This window comes from Barbus barbus, assembly GCF_936440315.1.
Source record: "Barbus barbus genome assembly, chromosome: 13".
NCBI lineage: Eukaryota > Metazoa > Chordata > Actinopteri > Cypriniformes > Cyprinidae > Barbus > Barbus barbus.
The window spans coordinates 734,737-760,561 of NC_136741.1; the positions used below are offsets into that span (position 1 = coordinate 734,737).

The 25,825-nt window shown below is 37.8% G+C and overlaps 1 pseudogene across 1 annotated transcript in view; it reads left to right on the forward strand.

The window, feature by feature from the left end:
• LOC306879196 (voltage-dependent T-type calcium channel subunit alpha-1I-like) overlaps positions 1–25,825 on the forward strand; it is an 88,339-nt pseudogene that overhangs the window by 52,415 nt on the left and 10,099 nt on the right. Inside the window, exons 24-35 of the transcript in view lie at positions 1,480–1,631; positions 3,697–3,806; positions 3,882–4,015; positions 5,243–5,313; positions 6,704–6,782; positions 7,351–7,472; positions 10,186–10,587; positions 13,708–13,854; positions 15,171–15,305; positions 18,580–18,724; positions 21,100–21,296; positions 23,283–23,838. The product of the transcript in view is annotated as a voltage-dependent T-type calcium channel subunit alpha-1I-like (transcript). The remainder of the gene's footprint in view (positions 1–1,479; positions 1,632–3,696; positions 3,807–3,881; positions 4,016–5,242; positions 5,314–6,703; positions 6,783–7,350; positions 7,473–10,185; positions 10,588–13,707; positions 13,855–15,170; positions 15,306–18,579; positions 18,725–21,099; positions 21,297–23,282; positions 23,839–25,825) is intronic.

Consider the following 25,825-nt stretch of genomic DNA (forward strand, 5'->3'; position numbering starts at 1 on the left):
TTGATCTTATTTGCATATTCACTTTGAACAATGGGTCGGTACTTCTGAAGTGATGTAGGACGATTTTGAAGTTGGTGGAGAAAATTAGTTTTTAGACATACCCTAACTGTCTTGAACCAGGGGCACGTTCAAGCACACACCGGTGTCCAACGTTTTGCTACAGTTTCCGAGTTGAACAACATGTTTCCTGGACACGGTGTGCAATGGGGTTTGAGAAACGTTTTCTCTTGTTTGGTGGGTGTGTCATAAATGTTCAATCAGCAGCAATGTGTATAAAAACGACGAGGTATTAAAGAGACAGCTTGCACAATGGGTCCAAGTGAAGTTGTTTACAAATGTGTCCGCTACAGCAATTGAAGATAGCAAAATAAATGTTTGTCTAAGTGTTTTATAGTAACAATATAGCATATCGATATTATGAATTTGTAAGTAAATGTAATTAACATCAAAATAAATTCACAAGAGCAAGTATATTGTTTGCACGTTTATTTACATTAAAGGAAAAATAACTGAAATAATAAGAGCACAAGTATAGATCTGGAGCTGCTTTAAGTCTATCTAAATATCATGTAGTGATTGCAATGTCTTCTGGTCTATATCCTTTCCTTAGGAAGGTGTGCTAGACACTGATTAATGTAACATAAAAATACTATACATATTTATTTTGCTGTTGTACTTTCATAAACATTTCAATGCTCCTCTGATTATATAATGGTAAATATTACAATATCATAACACAACAACAGTGATTATAGTAATAATGATAAGCATAATGCTCACAATAAAAATAAGGTCATATAGATCATAACATAGTCTCTGAGGTAAAAAGTGGATCCTTCACCTCATCCTGAAATGCGAGGCAAATGTTGGATCACAATAATTAGGAAGCACAGTTTTCACAAATCCCTTCACTCCATTGGGATGCTCTCTTTTATTCTGGACGGCAAGGGCAGCGACTGTAACATCGAGCGTATTTTGCAGTATTAAACATGTATTTATACCGATTTCATCAGGCTCCTAAAATTCTTCTAAAAGAACACAAAGAATGGCCTTCTCAGCTGCTATAGCTGCCACTCTTGCATCATCAGAACAGGGTGTTCAACGCACCACCGTTTCCGTTTAATAAACATTTTGCACATGAACATGAACGCAGCCCAGAAAAAACAGTTCACAGCTACACAAGACGAGCATTTGAGGTTAAAAAGTATATAAATTGCAAAAACGTTTTTTTTTTTTTGAAAATAACGATCGTTTTGCTAGATAAGCTGCATTTAAACTGCATTTTGGAAGCTCAAACATGGGAGCACCATAGAAGTCCATTATATGGAGAGAAATCCTGAAATGTTTTCCTCAAAAAAAGCACAATTTCTTTACGACTGAAGAAAGAAAGACATGAACATCTTGGATGACTATGCAATTTTTTGTTCTGGAAGTGAACAACTCTGTATTAATAATAATAAAGTCTGTGTTTGTGTTCAGAGGCGCAGCGGCTGCCGTATTACTCCTCGTACGGTCGTGTTCGGCTGATGATTCACTCGTTCTGCACCAGTCATTATCTGGACCTCTTCATCACCCTCATCATCTGCATCAATGTGGTCACCATGAGCCTGGAGCACTACAACCAACCACAGGTGAGCGGCACTGTCACATGACCCGCAGCCAATCCGCTGTTTGCACACTCGCTTTGATTGGTTGATCTGGATCCAATGCTAATTTAGTGTCATTGGAGATACTATTATAGATTTTATTCATATTTTGAATGAGTTGATATCTTTTTATATATATATATATATTAGGGCATTTCCAATTAATGTAGGCCTGTTACATTCTTATTTTTATTAGGCCTATTATTATTATGAAGGTACTTTTATTATTAAATGAAAAGTACAATAAATTTCCCCTGCAGTTATTACCGCATAACTGACACGCTGCGAGGATAAGATTAGGCTATTTACTCTTCAATAAATATGATTTTTAAAAAGGTCTTTTAAAACAGGTCTATTAGGCTATAGGCCACAGCTACCTACAATGATTTATAGTCCTATAATTAAAATATTAACACTGCAGTCATCAATAAAAATCAATGAAATAAAAGCTTTTATTTTGAGCACCGACTTTCAAAAACAACCTGTTTAACACAAAATAGTTTCTTCTTAATTTTTTTTTTTTTTGTTCACTATGTACAGGCCACAAGAGAAATATTAAGGAAATTAATGGAATAAAAAGCTTTTATTTCAAGCACCGACTTTCAAAAACAACCTGTTTAACAGGAAATACGTTTGTTCTCAATTATTATTTTTTTCCACAATGTGCGGGCCACAAGAGAACCGTGTGTATAGATGAGGGAGACAGTGCTGGGATGCTCCAGAACAGTTTTGAAAACCATTTCAGAGACATGTTCTTAATGTAACTCATATATAACATATTACATGCATGCACAGTTTTATGGCAGCTTTAATCGCCTTTTTAGTAACTTCATGACTCAACTGATTACGACATTGCATGCTCGTAGTTTATTTCGCGATTTGATATGATATGATACAGGCTATGCGCGCGCCGGTGTTGTGCCTATCTTCGACTGCTTGCCAAATTATTACCCCCCTCGTTGAAATCGCTACCTGATTGCCTAATCCTAACCCCACCCCCACACCTAACCCTAAACCTACCAATACTAGGGGGGTAATAATCTGGCGGGGGTCAGAATTCGGCACTACACCGGCACCTTTGTGCGTGTATTGAAGAGCACGTGCTGTGAGCACAATACAGTTTCCGCGCTCGTTTGACTCGCGCCTGACACTGAAGTGAATGTACTCTTAAAGACGTTCTGCGACTTAATAAATGCACTTCTTGTCAAGAAAAAAAAGACAGAATTAGCAGTTATGAGTGGGGTGGCCAACCCTAAGCCCCGCCCCTGCGTTAATGGCGTTAAATAATTTCAAGGCATTAAACTGAAAAAAAGCGCAAATTTTGACAGCACTAATATATATATTTACATATATTATTATTAAAATATTTGGTCCCACTTTATATTAGGTGGCCTTAACTACTATGTACTTGCATCAAAAAATAAGTACAATGTTCTTATTGTGTTCATATTGTATTGCAAAACACTTTTGCTGCTATTGAGGTGGGAGACGGGTGAGGTTAGAGACAGGTTTGGTGGTATGGGTGGGTTTAAGGGTGGGTTAAGGTGTAAGGGATGGGTCAACAGTGTAATTATAAATGTAATTACAGAAATTAAATACAGATGTAATTACATATAGATATGTTTAAAAATAGAAGTACAATGTAATAAAATGTATGTACACAATAAGTATCAAATGATTAATTTAAATGTAAGTACATAGTAGTTAAGGCCACCTAATATAAAGTGGGTCCAAATATTTTTATTTAATTATTATTATTATATTGTTATTTAAATATTAAGAGATAAAAATGGCAACTAGCCTATATATATATATATATATATATATATATATATATATATATATATATATATATATATATATATATATATATATATTATGTTTTATTTAAGTTTCAACATTAATCCTGTTAGTGTTTCATGAATGAATCGTTGTGTTTATCAGAGTCCAGCCGCTCTGAGGAGCATCATCTGTAATCAGACTGAACAGAAATCCATCTGTTAATGACAGTAAATCTAGAGTTGATTTTCTTCTTTCTGGTTTCTCTCAGTCGTTGGAGACGGCGCTGAAATACTGCAACTACTTCTTCAGCGCCACATTTGTGGTGGAGGCCATGCTGAAGCTCATCGCGTTCGGCTTCAGACGCTTCTTTAAGGACAGGTGAGCACACATCTGAAATAACACAAGCCGCGCTTCCAGAGGATCTCGGCTGTGATGAGCTCTCTGTCTCCTCAGATGGAATCAGCTGGATCTGGCCATCGTTCTGCTGTCTGTGATGGGAATCACTCTGGAGGAGATTGAAATAAGCGCTTCGCTTCCCATCAATCCCACCATCATCCGCATCATGAGGGTCCTGCGTATCGCTCGTGGTGAGCACACTCGTTTATTCAGCGAATTATACACACGCCGCGGGAACTCAGAGATAAAAATGTGTAAAATTAATGTTAAAATCACAAAAATTCATAAGATGGAAAACCTCTGGAGCTTCTATGTATTAAATGCAATTTGGACCCAGAAGGACAATAATTGACTGAAGAGATTGATATTGTTTAGTTAGTGTTTCATCTGGATCAATGTACTTTTAATAATTTATAATGTGAGACCACCTTTTTTGTCTGATGGAAAGAAAAGGACAACTAATTCAAATATTTTGAAAATATAACAATATCCGTAATTCTAAAAATAAAATATATTAAAATTTACACTCTAGAATTATTTTTTTTTTTTTCATATTAAAAAAACAAACAAATGTTGGATTGCATTTTACAAGAAAATACTATTTCATTCTTTGTACTTAATAAAATAAAAAACCTGCTTCGTGTACTGCGTTAAGTAACTGAGGCTTGTTATAGCACTTGCATATGATTGTTCTTTTGTTGGTTTTGATTGCTTCTATTGTCCTCATTTGTAAGTCACTTTGGATAAAAGCGTCTGCTAAATGACTAAATGTAAATGTATCCAAAACTAAAATGCATTAGAATTGCAGATTCCTTATAGTTTGTTGTGTGTTTTAATGCATTATATTTAATGCATATATGTGGCAATAAATAGATACATTGTATAATATAATATAACTGTGGTTACGATTATTCATGAAATCATTCAGTGTATAACAAGGAGCATTACAGGGTATTATTAATGCATTAAAATACTTTTGAAAACATTATATATAAAGGCTTTAAGTAAAGTGTTTCTAAATTTATTAGAAATGTCTGAGTGTAAATCCAACACCAATTTTTTCATTTAGAAATGGATTTAATTAATAATAAGTCTGTATGAAGGGCATAAACTGAATGAAATGATCCAATGGCGTCGGTAAGGTTATGCACTGTGATCTGACTGATCAGCGCTGCAGTCTGTTTTGGAGCGTTTGAGCATTTTTAATCACTACTGAGATGAAAAGTGAAATAATTTTGAAAGCAAAACATAGAGCCACAGCAGTGTGTGAGCAGTAGTGAAGTCTGAAACAGTCAATCTCAGTCCTGCCTCTCATGGATGTTTCTGTGTGATCTTCATTTAGAGAGACTCAGATTGAACTTCTGAGATGTTTCCATCTCTCCCTTGACATTCAGTGTGTTTTTGTCTCAATTTCACAGTTCTGAAGTTGTTGAAGATGGCCACAGGAATGAGAGCGCTGCTCGATACCGTGGTGCAGGCGTTACCGCAGGTATACACACACACACACACACACACACACACACACACACTCACTCACTCACTCACTCACGCACTGACTGGCACACACACTCGCACACTCACACACACATTCGCACGCGCACACACACACACACACACACACACTCACTCACTCACTCACTCACTCACTCACTCACTCACACACTCACTCACTCACTCACTCACTCACTCACTCACTCACTCACTCACTCACTCACTCACTCACTCACACACTGACTGGCACACACACTCGCACACTCACACACACACACACTCGCACACTCACACACACACACACACATAATGCAATGCAATCCAATGCTGATCGAGAGATGAAGAAATAAATGCTCCTCAGAAGATGTGAGATGTTTTGGAGGCTTGTGAAGATCATTCCTCCGCTGAGGAACAGTGAAAGTAAAGCTTCTGGAAACAAACGCTCCTCAAAAGATCCTGATGATCAGATTTGAGACGCACTGATTTTACTAAAAAATGATTGATGGAGAATCAAGTAAAGCTGAGCTGCTTCAGTCTGGAAATATGACTGCAGTTATTCTGACGTTTACTTGAGAAAAATCAGTCAACATTTAACAGCAGAAAGACACGAGAAGTGTTTCTACAATTACACTAAAAGAGCTTTTACTGGATAGAAAACTCAACTCTCAATCAGAGACAGAAGACAGAGTAGATTGAGTGTGAAACAGGTTTAACAGCAAATCTGATCATGTTTATAATTTAGAGCCTTAGAAATAAATATGCATATCATAGATGACCGTGTCTCAGCAGACGGATCTGATTTCAGCATCTACACAATGACGTTCAGTCCTAAAGTCTCAGAGAAGCGTCTGGCGTGTGAATGAAGCGTTAGACGTGCTCTCATCACGTCGTTTCAAGAGTCATTGAGTGTTCAACACGGCCGACTCATTTCACACTCACAAACACATTAAACAGATGGCGTCGATCTACAAACCTCCTTTCACTGCATTAACTGCGCCGATGATCACACTTCAGTCCTGTAAATGTGTCAATAGTAACTTAATTCATGCGATTTCAAATCTATATTTATATAAAACCGCTGTGTGTGTTTGAGTAAAGCGTATGTGAAGAATAATGCGAGTAAGTGTTTGTTTTCTCGAGATCTCTCCGGGCTCAGATGGGCTTCCGGCACGTCTAATGGAAATGAATTAACCTTGAATATGAGCAATAAAGCAGCTGTGAGCGCACGATCGCGCAGCCTGACCAGCACAAACCTCATTCTGGGAATTAAATGACTTTCTTTCTGAGTGTTGACGGCTGCTTTAGTGCCTCAGATGAGCTGAGCGCCCCACGACGGATACACAAACACTGCTGGTGTGTGTGTGTGTGTGTGTGTGTGTTTTGTTCAGGTGGGGAATCTGGGTTTGCTCTTTGTTCTGCTGTTCTTCATCTACGCCGCACTCGGAGTCGAGCTGTTTGGAGAACTGGGTGAGAAAAAACAATGTCCTTTTCAGTCCTAAAGCACCTAATGCTTTTATTTTATTTTTCAAGAAATTAATACTTTTATTCATTAAGGATGAAAGTATTAATTTATAATCATTAATAATTTTAATCATTACTTAAATTGATAAAGGGACAGTAAAGACATTTATAATGTTACAGTAGATTTCTATTTCAAATAAATGCTGATCTTTTGAACTTTCTATTCATCTGTGAATCCTGAAAAATCAAATGCATCACCGTTTCCACAAAAATATTGGGCGGCACAACTTTTTTCAACATTGATAATAATCAGAAATGTTTGTTGAGCAGTAAATCAGTATATTATTATGATTTCTGAAGATCATGTGACACTGAAGACTGGAGTAATGATGCTGGAAATACAGCTGCAGATCAGATATTCACATAGAAAACAGTTGCATAAAATTCCAATAATATTTCACTGAATTTGATCAAATAATTGCAGCCTTGATGAGCATTATGAATAAATATGGAGAAAGTAAAATAAAATGTGATTAGTTGATGAGATAATTGTGTGTGTTTCTGTGTGTTTCAGTGTGTAATGTTGAATATCCGTGTGAAGGCATGAGTCGTCACGCCACTTTTGAAAACTTCGGCATGGCGTTCCTCACTCTCTTCCAGGTGTCTACAGGAGATAACTGGAACGGCATCATGAAGGTAGAGCTCACGCTGCTGTCATTGAGCCTTTATATGAACACAAACCACACACTAAAGACAGTAAAGCAGCTGCATTCAGTCACAGTCCCTGAATGCAGAGTGTTGTTTTCCTTAATGGTCCTTAGTGAGTAATTGGTTTGTTGCGCTGCTTGATAACCAGTTGTAATAAAGACTGTATTGATTAATAATTTGGGTGAATAGGGTAAAAACTTTACTTAGCAGATATCATAATCAATGGCGGCTCGCCAGGGGAGGCACAGCCTACTCACAATTTTGAGGTGGAAAAAAATGGAAGAAGTAGCTTACAATTCAATGTTAAAGGTGCCATAGAATGCATTGATACAATATTTTAAATAGTTATCTGATATCTACATAGAAGGTTTGTGGCTTAGGTAAGGGCAGACATTCTCCAGAAACGGTTTTACATGAGCATTTACAACCCTAGGATTTCTCCCTAGAATGAAATGGTCTGTTATTGGCTTATTTGGAAGGGTCATGAATAATAATGAGCTCTGCTCTGATTGGCTGTTTCACAGTGCGGCTCATTTCAGTAGTTCACAGCAGGAAGGAAACACAGGGAAGAAAATATATATTTTAATACTTTCTTTCGCAGTTATATCGTTGGGTAATTATACTGTATATAAAATGCGGGTATATTAATATGCGGCTTTCAAATGCACGATTGCTTTTTACTTTCACTTTCGAGATTCGTGATCGCGTGTACTCTGTTTATACTATGGAGCGGCAGTACTTACACATTTTACAAGATCAGATGCTTGTCAGGGGTGCTCAGGATCTGTAAATCATACGCCATTATCCTCAGTCATCTCTCCTTACTCTGTTTATGTGGTAAGTGAAATCTTATGTAATGTAACAGACTATCGCTAGCAGCTAATGTCCCTTTAGTGGCTCGTGTTATTTTATTAGAACGCGTTATTTGCTTTCCATGCCTTTCTGAATACAGACACCAACCCATCCCTGCACTTCACATCCCCTGCACAGCCTGGAACATAACCTTTATTTCCATGATCTGCCATTTTCGCTGTTGTCCTCGCCTGTTTCTTCACAGTACCTGCAGAACTTCTGATGATTCGGCTGGCGGCTGGCCTAGAACATGGGCAGGTAGACGTTATGCAAATGTTGGGGGCGTACATATTAGTGATCCCGACTGTTGCATCACAGTCGGTGTTATGTTCTGATTCGCCTATTTTTCAGTGCTCTTTTTTATTCATGAGATTTACATAAGGAGGAGAAAACTATGGTGTTTGAGGCTAACGGTATGTCATTTCCATGTACAGAACTCTTATTATTCAACTATGCCAAGGTAAATACAGTTTTTCATTCTATGGCACCTTTAATAAAATCTCTAATTATTAATTTAATATCTTCAGAATGTGTATTTCTTGTAATTTCACCATTGCAAACCATAACATATGGCTCAAGTTGGAATCCCACGTGTTTCCAAATTAAAATCTATAGAGAAAGAGAGGAGGGGAAGCACAATCCATAGCTGGAGACTTAGGCCTTTATTGATTAAAAATGAACCAATCACCATTGATTATTTGACTCTGTCAGCAGAGCGTCTCTATTTCTCATTGGTTTAAATATAGAAGAAGAAAAAATCCACGAAGAATCCTATGCTCCTTTGGTTTATCAACCAGTCACCATGGAGAGATATTGAATATTTAATCACCAACAAATTTGCAAAGCTGCAGCTAAAAATAAATAAATAAATACATAAATGAGAGAGTAGAGTGTGCCTCCTCTATTTTAATGTCCACAAGCTGCCAGTGATCATACTTTAAATGTTAGATTTCTCTTTTTCTCACTCTATAAATCAGAAAATACTGTCAACAGACAGAAAACAAATACATTTTCATCATATTTATTGGAATAAAATATTAAATATATATCAGGTGTATGATATCTGAACCCCTCAGAAAAACCTTTCTGAATATGGACAGGGAATACAATTATAGTTTAATAGAAAGGAATAAAACTAAACTTAAAAGGAATGGATGTATAAAGGAATAAAAATGTTTTAATTAAGTGCTGCTAAAGTGGAGAAAAACCCTCAGCCTTCCAGGATGGATTAAAGCTGAAATCTGCAGACGGAAATAAACAAGGTGCAGTAAAACAAACACTTAAAAGCAAGTTGAATAAAATGTTAGGTTTAAATATGCAAATGAGGCATTATTTAATTAAATATGTGCCAATTTGCATACATTTCTAATTCAAAAATCTGAACACTGGATGAATTCCATAATTCAGAAAATACTTAGAACAGACAGAAAACAATATATTTTCAAAATTTTGGGGGAAGTAATATGTTGTATATAATCAAGCAAGTCACATATGAACAAATCCCTCTAAACCCTCAGGATATTGACAGGAATAAAAATGTAAAGTTTGGTGTTCTGCTGAAATGAAATATATGGCTCAGTGTAGGAGAGAAAAATGATTTGGAGAAAACTGCCTTTAAAAATATGTATTGTATTTGACATATATTGACACAACAGATAAAGTGTTCTATAAGAAACAGTTAAAAGTGTCTTTTGGATGTTTTCTTTTCACTAGTCTGAAAAAACACTTTATGAAAAAACAAAATCTCAAACTTGACAGGTGCATGAAAACACAGTGTCTCCCCTTAATGATAATTTTGAAATGATCAGAACTGGACAATCATTAATGATTAGTGCTTCTTTGCTCACAGGACACGCTGCGCGAGTGTCCACCGGGCGACAGCTACTCGTGTAACTCCAGCCTGCAGATCATCTCGCCCATGTACTTTGTCAGCTTCGTTCTGACGGCTCAGTTCGTCCTGATTAACGTGGTGGTGGCCGTGCTGATGAAGCACCTGGATGACTCCAATAAAGAGGCGCAGGAAGACGCGGAGATGGACGCGGAGATCGAGATGGAGCTGGCGCAGGGTGGTCTGTGCTGTCTGGGCGGTCTGGACCGGCCGACCGGGGCCGATGGGGGCGAGAGGTCGGCGGGAGGCTTCGGGAACAGACAGGCGGCGATGGCTGCAGTTCACTCTCACACCAGCACCAGCCAGAGCGGATTCTCACCGCGCAGAAGCACACAGAACCAGAGACTCTACTCACCGGCACAGGTGCGGCTCGCATTCACTGACACACCGAGCGATGCTTCAGTCATAATGCTACTGCAGATACAGACCAACACAGGCATTAACTGGAAAGAAACAATCAAAACATTTGACAAAATTCTGATTTTTGAAGTTTATAAAAATTACAATTTGAGAAACGACCACCTGGCAGTCATGATGTCATCATGTTTGCATAAAGAGTTGTGATTTGTTTATAATGTTATTGTTATAGTTACTATAATGTTAACTGTAATGATTCCTATAACCATTAAGTGTATTAATTACTATGATACATATAATAATAACTCTAATTATAACTATGATGACAACAATAACAATACAAAATTATGATAACTGCGGTATAATAACCGATATGGTAACCAATAACTGTTATGATAACCATAACGATAACTGTAATAATGATTTGTGTACAGCGTTCCCGGGGAAAAAACTATTTTTTTTACGCTCAAAAAGTGGCACCTAGTGGCAAAGAATAAATGAGCATTTTCATTCAGACCAATGCGAAAACCAAGTTTCCCAGGTCTGTGCACGCAACAAGTGGGCGGCAATATGCTAATGTTTCATGTTGACGACAACATGAAACGGCTTGGGATTCGTTTTAAAAACGACTCTTTTCAATGAGTCAGAGTCGACTCTCTTTTGAGAGACAATAACTTTATACACGTGCACTTTCAGATTTCAAGCTTTGCAGGATGTTTTCATTCACTTAGAGCTGTGTTACACACTGCATGAAAGATCATCTTCAAAAATCCATGATTGGGGCACTTTAACAATAATGATAACAATTTTAGATTAGATTAGATTAGATTCAACTTTATTGTCATTTATGCTGAGTACAAGTACAGAGCTAATGAAATGCAGTTAGCATCTAACCAGAAGTGCAAGAATATAGTGTTTTATATACATATAAGTGCAGAGTAAATGAAGATAAGATTTACAGAATGTACAGTGGAATTGCTATATACAGTATTGAGCAGAGTATATACAGAATATAAATAGGAATGCAATGTAGGGATTGTATGTACATTATGAACAGAGCAATGTGGGATTATATAAATTACAGATTATATATACACATTATGAACAGCAGAGATGTGAGAACAGTGGTAATAAATAAATACAGCTGGATGAGTGTGCAAAATATTGATAGAACAATGTATTCTATGCAAAATAGCAGTAGTGCAATATTTTATAGAAATAGTTTACTGTGCTTTGTACTATAACAACTTTATACCGTTTATAGTGTAATAACTTTAACAATGTGCAGTCTGTGCAAAATATGAGCAGTGCAAATGCATGTGTGTAAAGTACTGTGACCAGTGCAGTAATAAGCAGGTGCAGGTTAGATTGGTGGTGTAGCGTTCAGAAGTGTCACAGCCTCGGGGAAGAAGCTCTTCCTGAGTCTAATGAGTCTAATGATAAACTATAACCAATAAAAACAACAAAAAAAGATAATTACATCATAATAGCTATATTAGCATCCACACCAGAGGATGATAACGGTTTATTTCATAATAGCTCTGTGGTTTTGTCGCCTGCCACTTTAAATGCAGAAGCTCATTAAAGTCAGATGGATTCTGATTGGATGTCAGTGTTCTTTTTAATCATTTTATAAGCTAGAAAAAAAATAAAAAATCCTGGACTGTGTGACTCTCGTAGATTGATTATTGAAATGTATTATTTATGGTTGTAGTTATCATTTGTGATGTGAACGGACTCTAAAACCTGAACTCCTCTCAAACTTTAAGACTGATGTGCTGCTGCTTCACTGTAGCAGATGACAGGGCTTCATTTGTCAAGTGTGATTCACGTCCTGTACTTGTGTGTTTGAGTGTGTGTAGATAGGTGTCATTAGAGGATGTGTATTCATGAACAGATTATAATATTCCCCTATAATCTGACTGTAAAGGTATCTGACAGGTATCTCTCATGAGTGATTGTAAATTTCGTCCCTGACATCTGATGGCCCGCGGTGATCGTGTACGGGAGTGTGTGTGTGTGTGTGTGTGTGTGTGTGTTAATGGAGACACATTGTGAGTCATCAGAGGAAATGAAGTTGCATCTGAAACACAAAACAATCTGCCCACATGTGATGAGCAGTGAATCACATACTGATGTCTCGTTCACACTGACAGTGATGTATTGCTGCTCGTTGGGGGGGGGGGGGGGGGGGGTCGTTCACATTGCTGGACGCTGTTATCGCTGGACTTTAGACAGTCTTAGTGCTGTCAAATTATTAATTGCGATTAATCGCATCCAAAATAAAAGCTTTTATTTACATAATATATCTGTGTGTTCTGTGTATATTTTTATGTATATAAATACACATACATGCATGTATATATTTAAGAAAAACGGTTTTGTTTATATATTAAATATATTTATATATATAAATTATATGAATATAAATATATACATGTAAATATATGTAAATATTTTCAATATATATATTGTATTTGTATATACATAATAAATATACACAGCACACACATACACACACACATATATATATATATATATATATATATATGTAAACAAAACCTTTTATTTTGGATGCGATTAATTGAGATTAATCATTTGACAGCACTAGGTGAACAACATCCAGCGTGGATGAAAATAAGATATCGCTCTAGTTTAACAAAGACTTAAGAATTCACAGAAACAAACAAATGCATTTATGATTCCTTCACTCCTATTAAAAGCTGCTGCTTCATTTACATAAAGACTCTTGATGACATCACTGAGCATCGCTGTGTTTGATTTGTTCTTCCTTGTAATTTTGCTAATTTTTCACTTGTTTGATGTGACACACTCACTGACTGATGGTGTGTGTCGATGGTCTCGGGTCATCTGTTGGGTCGCTGGACCGAGTTAATCCGTCTAACTGAATTCTGACTGATTGATCAGTCCACACGCTTGAGCGCTTCACACACACACACACACATATCTGTGTGTGTTTTTTGTTTTGTCTTCCAGTACAGATATCCAGACATATCTAAAAATAGTGCAAGGAAAAAACAGCATAAGAAAAAATGACTTTTTATTATCCAGTGTGTGCCTAGTGATCTAATCACTCAGAAGTGTGTGTGTGTGTGTGTGTGACAGGAGAACCAGTGGCTGGAGAGCGTCTCTCTGCTGATGAAGGACTCGCTGGATGGAGAAATGCAGATGATTGATAATCTTTCAGGATCTGTGTTCCACCATTACTGCTCTCCACCAATCAGACGAGACGGCAGGAGCCAATCAGGAGAGGTGAGGATACCTAACACTTCCTAAAAACTCAGAACGACTCCCTAAAGCAACGATTCCTGAACTTTTTTTATCAGCAGAACCCCTTATACATTAAATATGTACCTGAAGTCCCCCTGACATTTTAAATTAAAATTTCAATAATTTAATAACACATTTGCATGTTTACAGTTCTTTTGTCAATACAAATTTAAATTATTATTATTAAATTGTTAAAAATGTTAATTTTTAAAAGTAATTATTTTATTAGTGTTATATTTGATTTAAAATTATAAAAAATAAAGACAAATATATTGCTGTTGTAAAGTACAGTAAAATGTACAGTAAAATAAGAAATAAATATTTGATTTGACACATGTGCATGTTCACAAATCTCTGATGTTAATAATAATAATAAAAATAAGTGTTATTATTATTATTATTATTATTAGAGTAACACTTTATTTTAAGTTCTTCTCGTTACGTTACATGTACTTACTATTATATTAACAATAATTTATGCATAATCACATGCAAGTAACATTAAGCCAAACCCTAATCACATGCAGTTAATTAATATTACTCAGTACTTAAATGTATAATTATACTGTAACAAGGACACCTTAAAATAAAGTGTAACCATTATTATTATTAGTAGTAGTAGTATGTTTAATGCTAACTATAAAAATAAATGCAGAAATGTATTACAGTTGTACAGTACAATTGTACTATAAACTTAAAAAGAATATTTGATAATGATGTATCGCATTAGACTCTACATTTATTTAATTAAATTGCAGCCTTTGATTGGATAATCACACTAAGCTACATCACAATTATCATGCAGACCTAATTATTTTAATTTTACATCTGATACAATTGTTTATTAGCTCAAATCAACTCACAAACCCCTGCATTTCCCCTCATTTGGGAAGACCTTCACTAATTAAATCATTCAGTGGAATCAGAAGCATTTCATTCATATGATTCTCATCCGTCATGAAGCCCGACAGACACATGATCATTAGTGAGCTCGTTTGCAGAGAATTGCATGAAACATCGTCATGGCTGAATGCATCACATGTAGGACTAATTCTGAATGAAATGAACAACAGCGTCTTAATCATGAGGATGCAATGTTATCATTTATACATATTTAAGAACAATGATGAGAAATGAAGCAGCATTTTAAATCCTGTCTGTGACCGATCGTACTGTGTGTGTGTGTGTGTGTGTGTGTGTGTGTGTGTGCGCAGTAGGTCCTGTGACTGAGTGTTCAGATCTCTGCATGCACCAGTGTTTGACAGCTTCCTGTGGTGATGATGTTGTGTGTTTTGTAGATCCGGCTGGCGGAGGTCGAGCAAACGTCTCTGATGTCAGAGCAGCTGTCAGATAAATCCTCCTCACCGGCGCTGCCTGATGACATCAGCCTGGACGAGCTCAGAGACTACCAGCTGCAGGACAGGGACCAGAAGGTGTGTGTGTGTGTGTGTGTGTGTCATCATGCTGATTAATTAAGGTGACCATATTTTAGTTTTCAAAAAAGAAGACAGTGGGGGAAGGATGCAGTGTGTGTGTGTGGGAGGGGGGTAAAAGTAGCCCCCAAAGTAGCACAATGACCATATCCCAAATACATATTTTGCAGTCATGTTATGCAGATTGAGGTCTGGTTCACTTAGTATGTCGTGGCCATGAGTTTAATGCGTAAACAAACCTACGTGACCATAGCAACCAGGGATTATCAGAGATGGATTCATTAATATTTTATTTTGAATTAAGAAATTATTATTTTAATTATAGAAATATATTACATAATTAAATTATATTGACCATATAGGCTACCGGACTGTAGGCAATGGCATGCGATTTATATTTTTATATTCATTTTTTCCCTTCATTTCGATCTCTTTACATAACATTCTGACTTAATGAGGCTACTTTAAATGCTCGACATGCCAATAAAGCTTTGATTATGCTGACTGGGATTTAAAGCCTACTGGAAATGCAGTTTAAAGGCTGAATTTAACATATATTTCTTTATTCTCTGCGAATGAATAATTATTAATATTATAGCATACTGCCTAGTGTTTCATTGAGGAATGAATCATTCACGTAGTTTCATTTGTATATGAAAACACAACACGCTCGTTTATCATCACGCACTGGCATAAATAGCCTACAATCATAAAGTATTGGCATAATTGTCAGGCATTTACAGTATTTGCTAAATATATGATAGCAAACAGCATAATTATACAGAACGTTAATCAGGTAAAGCGATACACGAATTGAAAGGGGAAATAATAAAATATTATATTAAATAAATATAAAAATATAGCCCTAACAAGTTAATATAACCTAATAATAATAATATTAATATACAAATATGAAATGAAATGTTTGATGTTAATAAAAATGTTTATTCATCTCTGATTATCCCGGGATCATGTAGGTTTGTTTACGCATTAAACTCATGGCCACGAGAAAAATATGTTGTTCCCACGAGTTAATATGATGTTCCCACAAATTAATATCTTGTGGCCACGACAAACTAAGTGAACCGAAGACAGCACCTCCCGGGCACCGTAAAAATCAGCCCAATTCCATGCAAAAAAATGCAGATTTGGCAACACTGCATCCAACAGCAGCTGCATCCAAAGTGATTTAAATAGCCTACTCTGCATATTGATAGCGGCTTCCTGATGCACGGAAATTATATTCAATATTACAATGTTTGTGGGAGCAGGAGGTAATGCTCAGAAATTCAGTCGGAGCAGGGTTAAGAAAATAGTTCTGTAGGCTTTAATACAAAAACGCACACAAGGAATGGTGAATCCTGGGCATTTTGGGCAATTTAGAAATCCCAGCCAGACACATTTTTTAGGTCCAAAAAGAGGACATGTCCAGGGAAAAGAGGACGTACATATGGTCACCCTAGATGACTCATTATTGACATGCTTAATTAACTGATAAGTGCATGGGTCTCTCGGGTGGATGTGTAACGTCTCAGCAGGATCTTCTCGCTCTGTCTGTGTCTCTGATGCTTCTGCTGTTAGACTCGTGTGGAGAAGCTGGAGAACATTCTCGACTTGCACTGAACACTTTAAAGAAATAATTCACTTTAAGAAGATCATCCTGTACTCAACGTAGGCGTAGCTTGACGTTTGAACGTTTTGGGGTCAAACCAAAAACTAGATTTGGTTCAAAATCAGACACATTTGATCTTTTCTGTAATAAACCTCCAAATTCACACTCTTGTGTACCATTCAAGCTGTTTTACTTGCATAGATCAGCATAAGTGCATGAGGTTGTCATGATACATTGTGCTAACTACTTTTAAGGCCTGCACTACAACTATTTTAAATGCTTTTGGAAAATAATGCACTATAAACATGTTTGTCAACACAATCTCAAAGGCTTTTATTAAGCAAATCAGGGACTCAATTAGTCGCCCGCTGCTTTAAAACAGACATCAGCTGGCCATGATTCAAGCTAAATGCACAATAGCAGGCACACAAACACTTGTATTGATTAAATCTTACTGCAAACAGATGATTAAGCAGTTTATATGGCATAAACTGTTTTGTTTTGTTTGTGTGTAAATTAACATTTTGCTGTACTGTAGATGTAGAACACTTGTGTCATTTACATTTGTGTACACTATTTGTTATAAATTCATTTATTTAAAAACATCAGTGGCTAGAGAGCACTACATTGTTATAATGCACTCTGTGGAGAAAAAAAAGAAGCTTAATAGGTTATAGCTAAAAATAATAATATTTCAATGACACACTTAATAAATTCAAAAGTCTTTATTTTAATATTTTTTGGAACTTGTGATATTTTCTTCAGAATTCTTTGATGAATAAAAAGGTAAAACGAACAGCATTTATTCAAAATATTATTACTTTTTATCCAATTAACACATCCTTGCTGAATATAAGTATTATTTATAAAAAAAAAGAAAAAGAAAAAAAAAACATTTACTGACCCCAAACTTTTGAATTGTAGTGTATATTGTGACACACAAATTCTGTTGTAAATAAACACTGTTATTTTTAACTTTTAGTTTATCAAAGAATCCTGAAAAAAGTCACTGGTCCCAATAAAATATTAAGCAGCACAACTGTTTCAACACTGATAATAAATCAGTATATTATTATGATTTCTGAAGATCATGTGACACTGAAGACTGCAGTAATGATGCTGAAAATACAGCTGCAGATCACAGAAATACATTACAGTTTAAAAGTGTATTAAAATAGAACAGTTATTTTAAAATGCAATAATATTTCAAAACATTACTTTTTTTTTTCTTTCTGTATTTCTGATCAAATAAATACAGCCTTGATGAGCAGAAGAAGCTTCTTTAAAAAACATAAACAATCTTACTGATCCCAAGCTTATGAATGGCAGGGTATACCCTTGGTTTCTGCTTCTTGTTCTAAAATTTGGAAACTACTCCTTTCAGTGGAAAACTAAAGATATTTAGCAGTTATGTTCATGTTGCTCTTTGTCCATATGAAATAAATGAGGATAGACTAAGAGTATCATCCTAACAGTCTGTGAGATTTCTGTAATATTTTTCTATACTTCATTATTATATAATGCTTTGTGTGAGGAACTGGATCACTCACTGAAAATCTCCTCCTCCACTGCAGCTCTCAAATCTGATTCAGTCGTAATATGCTGTAGGTACGGTGTGATATGAGTGATGAGACGCACATGAAGCACTGTATTTCTGTTCAGGAGCACGGCAGCGCCGACCTGAGCACAGACGAGCTCGTGTGCAGGAGATTTCTCTCTCAGAGCGAGGCATCCAGCCCAGGCCGAGACAGACGGGATGTGTGGCGTGAGACGGGTCATCGGCTCCGGTCTCCAGCTCACCGCAGAGGTCAGGCACCATCTGTGTATTCTGCTACACCTAGAAATCTATTTGTCTGTCTGGTTATCGGAGAGACTGGATGGCCTTAAAACATTTCAGATTTGAGCTATTAAAGCTTCTACTACATTTCTGGTTGCACCATGTCCTAACTACACGTGACGCAACAAGCAATTTGGGTGTCCACACCAGTGTTCATTTTGACAGGCATTTTTGATTTAGTCATAGTCTTTATCTTGAGATGAAAATGCTTAACAGTCAACATTTTAGTCATTTGAGTCTTTCATAGTTTGTCGATGAAAAGTCATTGCATTTTTGTCGACTTTTAGTCAAACTGCAGTTACCAACATTTATTTAGGTAGCTATTTCATATGTAGTCTTCAAACAAAAATAGTAATGCATTCTTCTCTCTTTAGACCAAATCAATTAAGCCTAGAGAAATTTGAATCAAGGATTGAATTTGGAAAAACTGGAATTCTGTCCATTTAAGATGGAAGGCATGCATGTAATACAGTTAATTGACCAAACGAATTGTGACTCCCGGGAAAAACGGGGCGTCTGGTCACCCTATCCCTCAGAGATGGGGGCAAGTCACACATTCAAGTCTCAAGCCACAGTACAAACTAATAAAGCAAGTCAAGTCGAGTACTGATTGATTTTGATATGATTTTGCATTAAGCGAAGCCTGGAATTCAGTCTGGGAGAACGCTAAAGAATTTCAGTGTGCAACAAAACATGCTATTCAGTTAAAAATTATAGGCTGACTACAAATAAAATGGATCCAAAATTTTCATCAGTTATACTGTCATATAGTTTGCATGCTGTTGTTCCAGCTGCGACGTCGCAGAAATAGAAACTAGAAATCCGCGTGTCATTGTTGCGGCTAGTTAGGACAAAAACTCCAATTAACATGGAAAAGACGACTTTTATCCCGTGTCGCGGCATCATGTTGCGTGTAGTTAGGACACGGTGTTAGTCTTTCTCAAGCCAACGTCAAAGACTTTTTTGTTTTATATAAAGTTGTGTGGTAAAGCCCTGTGTTGATGGAAACCCACAACTAACAGTGTGAACATGAATGAATGAATGAATATGAATGTTAAACTAAGGCCTTGTCCACACTAATATGTTTTCGTTTGAAAACGCATCTTTTTCTCTTTGGTGTTTTTGGTCAAGGAAAACTGAGCTTTTTGAAAACGCTTTCCAAAGTTGAAAAATTTGAAAACGCCATTGTTGTGTTGTGGTGTGGACTGTGAAAACAGGATTTTGAAAATGATGATGCATATTTAGTCATATGATGCATATTATATCAATATATATCTGTTTATACCAGTATTGTGCCTGTTATGTGCTTTGTGCTTTCAAACTATTGCTACAAATATGTTACAAATGTGATGTTTGTACACTCTTCATATCACAGTCCTGCAAAGATGGCAGATTGACTCACGATTGCTATATGTGGCAAAACATGAGTGCAGGTGTGTTTTAGATCAGACATATAATAGTGAGTGAGTGTGACCTGAACACGTCAGTGAATGCTCAGATATTTTCCTAAATATATTAATCCTGCCAGAAGAATTGCTTGAAAGTTTCATGTCTGGTCTGGCTATATCGTCTCAGTGTGCTTTTTTTTTTTTTTTTTTTTTTTTTTCTGGCATTTCAGTGTGGATGAGAAACTTCTGGAAAATGCTTGAAAATGCTAGTGTGGACAGAGAGCGTTTTAAAGTGCCCTATTATGGGTTATAAAAGGTTCATATTTTGGTTTTGGGAGTCCCCAACAACAGGTTGACATGCATGCCAGGACAAAAAACACGTTTATTTTTACCTTATTTGCTCAACGACTCCCAAACGATTCGCTCAACGATTAATTTTTCCAAACCCCTCCTTTGCATGTTGATAATCTGCGGTGATTGGCCGATTTCATTCAAAGCAGTGTTTGTGAGCTTTAAATGCTCCAAAAGCAGCACCTAGTGGCAAAGAATGAATTAGCATTTTCATTCAGACCAATGTGAAAATCAAGTTTTCCCAGGTCTGCGTTTGCCACACGTGGACGGGCAATATGCTAATGTTTCATGTTGACATCAACATGAAACAGCTTGAGATTCGTTTTAAAAGCGACTCGTTTCAATGATTCAGGATCGACTTTCTTTTGAGAGACAATAACTTTAAACACGGTGCACTTTCAGATTTAAAACTCTGCAGGATGTTTTCATTCACGTAGAGCTGTGTTACACACTGCATGAAAGGTCATTTTCAAAATCCATAATAGGGGCACTTTAAAATGAAAACATTCAGGTTTGTGAAGACGGAGGCTAACTCGCACAAGAAGCTGCAGTGTAAAAACACCTGTTGTGTTCCGCTGAAAAGGGCTGATGGTTTGTGTGTGGCAGATGGCAGTGGAGGAGACAGCCAGATGTCTTCACCTATCTTTCATCTCCCGGCTGAGTTCTTCCACCCCACCACTGCTGCGATTCCCCAGGGCAGCCCAGCCACCGGAGCGGCCCAGCCGGGCTCCAGACACGCATCTCCGGCCTCATGGGCTTCTCTCAGGTCCCCAGGGGCCAACAGCAGGGTCACGGGCTCTCAGGTAAGAGACGCCACACGTACAACATGACAGACGACCGTTCAAACTCAATCAGGACTTACAGTCAAGTGTCTGGATACCAACAGAAGGACGAAGGGGTCTCAGGTAGACAGACTTTGACTACAGACATTAAGTGAGGTCGATTTTGCAGCTTTTTCTGGCAAACAGTCATCCATTTAAAGGGGTCATAACCTGACAAATCAGAATTTCCTTGATCTTTTGACATCTAAGAGATCATTATAAAAACATCATGTAAGTTTCAGAACTCAAAACTTTATCTTTAGTCTAAAAACAGCTTATATTGAAACCAGTCTGCCAAAATGACAGCTTGTGGAATGTGCCAATTTATGATTTAATAGTATGGATAAACCCCTCCGCAGAAGATCAACACTCGCTTCTACATTTAGCCCCGCCCACCGATTCCACAGCACAGCCTGTTTCCTTGCACTATAGAAAAATGAAGTCAAAAGTCATCTTGCGATAATTATATCATTTGGAGCCAGAGTCTGTGGAGTAGTGATTCATTTGGAGCCAGAAGGTGTGTTTGACTTCATGCAGTGCCATGCAAACCGATCGGCGGCTGACTTGAAGCAGTGCATGCCGGTAAGAAAATTTGTCCGACTTGAACTGGCACCGACGCCACATCACTGTCACATGTGGCGAGAGCATTTCGAGAGCAGCTGACTCGCTCAGCCGGCGCAGTTTATCCAGAGCGACTGCAAGAGCGCTGATGACGACACAGCTGTTTCACGATTGACCAAATTCACCACATGACAACAATGACGTGTGTTTCTAACATCTTCATTTCCAATACAGCTCACAAATCTTATTTTACTTGGAAAATATCACATTCATTTGAAAAAAATGGACTAAACCTAAGCCAAACTTTGAACATTTTATAAAAGAGATGAAAAAATATGGTACTACATTAGATAAAATTAAGAGCAAAAAAGCAAGAAAGACCTATGAAGTTTTTTTTTTACTTTAAATTGTTGTAATTTTACCCCTGGCATGAATTTTAACTTTACATATTCTTATGAATGTGTATTTGTTTTTGTACTTGTTGTGAGTTGTATATGCTTGTACAAACCTTTGTATAATTTTGCATAAAAAAAAAAATACTGCTCCCAAATCTGTTTTTAGAACAGTAAAGGCTTTTTTACTGTATAGTCGCAATGTTATATGGAGTAACATTTAATAAAAAAAAAACTGATAAAAGCAAATATACCCCCACTTTATTTAAATAGCATATGTTTATGTTGAACTTTGTCTTGAGCAGATGGCCCTGTATTAAGCAGTATATAAAAAGTGTTTCTGTTGCTCATGAAAACATTTCTGAAACGTCCGTGCATTTGACAAATATTGCATGTTACTCACTTCATCTGTGATAAGAGTATCCAAACACCGCGAGAGCATCACTACCGGGAGCAGAAAGAATCCAACTTCACGTCTCTGCTTTCAATTCCGCCCTCGACTGCAAGCGGCTACTCTCGCCGATAGGTCTGCGGCACTGCATGAAGTCGAACACACCTAGAGTTTGCGCAGTAGTGATCGTGAGGTGGAGCTGAAGTTTCAAAGTCCTGCCCAAACTCCCACAGAAAAACGAACACTTGAACATACATCTTGCTAAGAACTACCTAAAATCATGGAAAAAAATATATATATTTGAAGTGTAATTTGATTATTTAGTTTGTCTCACATGCCATTAGATTACATTTACGGCCTATTCTGGGTCCAGCCACTCGATCAAAACATTTGGCTTCACTTTTCAGTATTTCTGCGGCACACTTGTGTAAACCGGATTTCCAGGTGGACTTGTGCACCCTTGACTCCTGTAGGTCGGGGAAACCCCACCAATCAGTTTTTGCCAATTTTCTGCGCAGTTGCAGACAGAAAATTTGCAGTTGTAGATCTGAGTCACTAAGCCCTCTCATGTCCAGATCCAGGTTTGCTTCTCTCTCTTGACTCTCTTGTGGTTTCTTGCTGCAGACTCACAGTAACTCCTCGCTGGCCACGGGCAGTTCGGTGAGCAGCCTGCAGACCATGCTGGAGGAGGGCGTCTCCCCGTCAGGAGACCCTACTCTACCCTTGATCTGCCGAACCCACGTCCCGCCTCCAGAACTCAGCCAGAGATCCCGCACTCCACAGACTCTGTTCAACCTCAAGGCCACCAGGGGGCGCCACAGGAACCGGAGCAGATACAGTGACTGTACAAACCATAACTGGATCCCACAGGACCCCTCCGATGAGGACACTGGATCCGGGGTTAGGTCTGGAGGATTTAGTAATCCGGAGCAGTTATCGGATAATCTGAGTAGTTTCTCTTTGACGTCTCTGCACCCACCAGATTCGCTGGCGCCGCCGCTGGCCAAGAAATGCAACAGCACTGGGAGTTTAGTACAGGGGAGCCTAGCGGTCCGGAATAAAGATGGGAGGTGCCTGTACGGATTCGATCCCTGGATTGAAGCAACAGTTGAGGAAACTGAGAGGGATGCGCCCCCCGTTGGCGCCAAGACATGCAGCCAGACTGTGGGTTCTGGCTGCCGTAAGAACAGATGAAATGTGCGGTTCGGTCCAGGTATGGGACAGTGTTTGGTCTCTTCTGTGAACTCGTCTCCATGTTTATTTCGAATGACACAAACCTGTTTCCTGTTGTGCTACTGACCATCTGAAGCTCACAGCCAGAGCAACACAGTGTCTTTTCTTCTTCAGGGCATTACACTGGACGCCTCGGAGGAGATGCAGTAGTCATGGAGTAGCGTAGAATGTTCTGGAACTGAGTACATTCATTCATAGGCAAAAACAGACTAAGAACCTCACCAGCTGGAGTGATCTTTAGGTGACACCGGGCGTGTAGCATGTGACATGTTCAATGCAGAAAGGTGCGGTACAATGCTGTGTTCATGTCATGTCGAAATTACTGCTGTTATGAGTACTGTGGTTGAGAGTCATTTTCTTCTAAAAGCATCTTAAAACACTGTGGAGGATATGCCTTTTTTTTGCAGAGAAAATTGTTGGCAAATTGTCTTGTTTAAAGCATCAACTTGACTAAATTTAGGTTGTAATGTTTTCCCCAAGGATATTTTGATGCTTGTACTGGGAAACAAGACAAATAACTGAACAAGACAAGAAGTGCATCTGAAATCTGATAGTGTCTAAGTACTACATTTGATGAGGAATATGTACTTGCTTTGTTCTTGTATCAATGTGTGGATGTGGACTTCATGTTATATGTGACCTATGGCGTCAGCTGCGTCGCTTTAAGTCAAGTCACCTTTATTTATATAGCGCTTTATACAATACTGATTGTATCAAAGCAGCTTTACAGTGTTAACAGGAAAATAGTTTGTCAATAATGCAAGAGGACAATGGCAAAGAGTCATTTTGCCAGCTAAAGTTAATTCATTGATGATTCAGTGATGTCATCATCCAGTTTAGCTCTTTTCCAATAGTGTCTGTGCAATCTGTCAAGCATCACAAACTAAGCAAGCCAAAGGCAACAGTGGCAAGGAACCAAAACTCCATCAGTGACAGAATGGATTTGGGAGAAACCAGGCTCAGCCAGGGACCAGTTCTCTTCTGGCCAGACGAAACCAGCATGGCATGGCTTTAGTGCCGTTCAAAATTACTCTGCCGTGGCCTCATGGGATAGTAAAGTGTCCACTAGCAGAAGGTCATCCAGGTACTTTTTGCCTACTGCTTTACAAATTTTTAACATACTACTCATTTCAGACACTGTTTTAAAGTAGGAAAATAGGCGTATTATGATGCACTGGATGGACTTTTTGCAGGAAACGGGCAAATTATGAAAGCTCTGACTTGTGTAAAAAACTAAATTTGTAATTTGGTTCCTACAGGTTAATTCACCTCTGGCTCTCGATTGATATTTACTTTAATGCATGACAGTTTAAACGTCTGAAAATGAGCTAAAGACACACATTAAACTTCAAACCCGTTGCTCTAGAAGCGTATCATTTCAGTGTCGGTGTTCAGATCTCGTGCAGTAATTCTGACGTGACGTGAGCGTGGCCTTAGAACGGCGTCTTTCCCTTCATTTTTATGCGGGAGGATTGAGTTTTATCAGCCGCCCACAGATCATTAGAGCTGCAGGGTGAGTTTATAAATGTGTGAAGGTAGTTAAGAACATTGACTTGACTGAGGAAACATCTCAAGCCCAAACCACGACACGCACTGAATGCTGGACTCTACAGGATGATTGAGGATCTTGTAGGGTTTGTTTTTGGATGTTCTGTGTTTCTAGTATAATGATGGTAGAAGCAGAAACATGAGCTCTGATCCTAATCCCAGTGAACTGCCCAGCTAGACAACAAGGTTGCAGTTGGTCTGACCATTTTGTATCACGTTTTATCATCCAGCAGATTGGCATGAGATCCCATAGCATACATGTAGAGGAACATGCATGTGCACCCATTAACATACATTTATCAAATCTTTATTTTTTGAGGCGTTCGAGAGTTTTTAGAAAGATTCATGTATTTGTGTGTCTAGGATGTTGAGCTGTTAGCTTACTG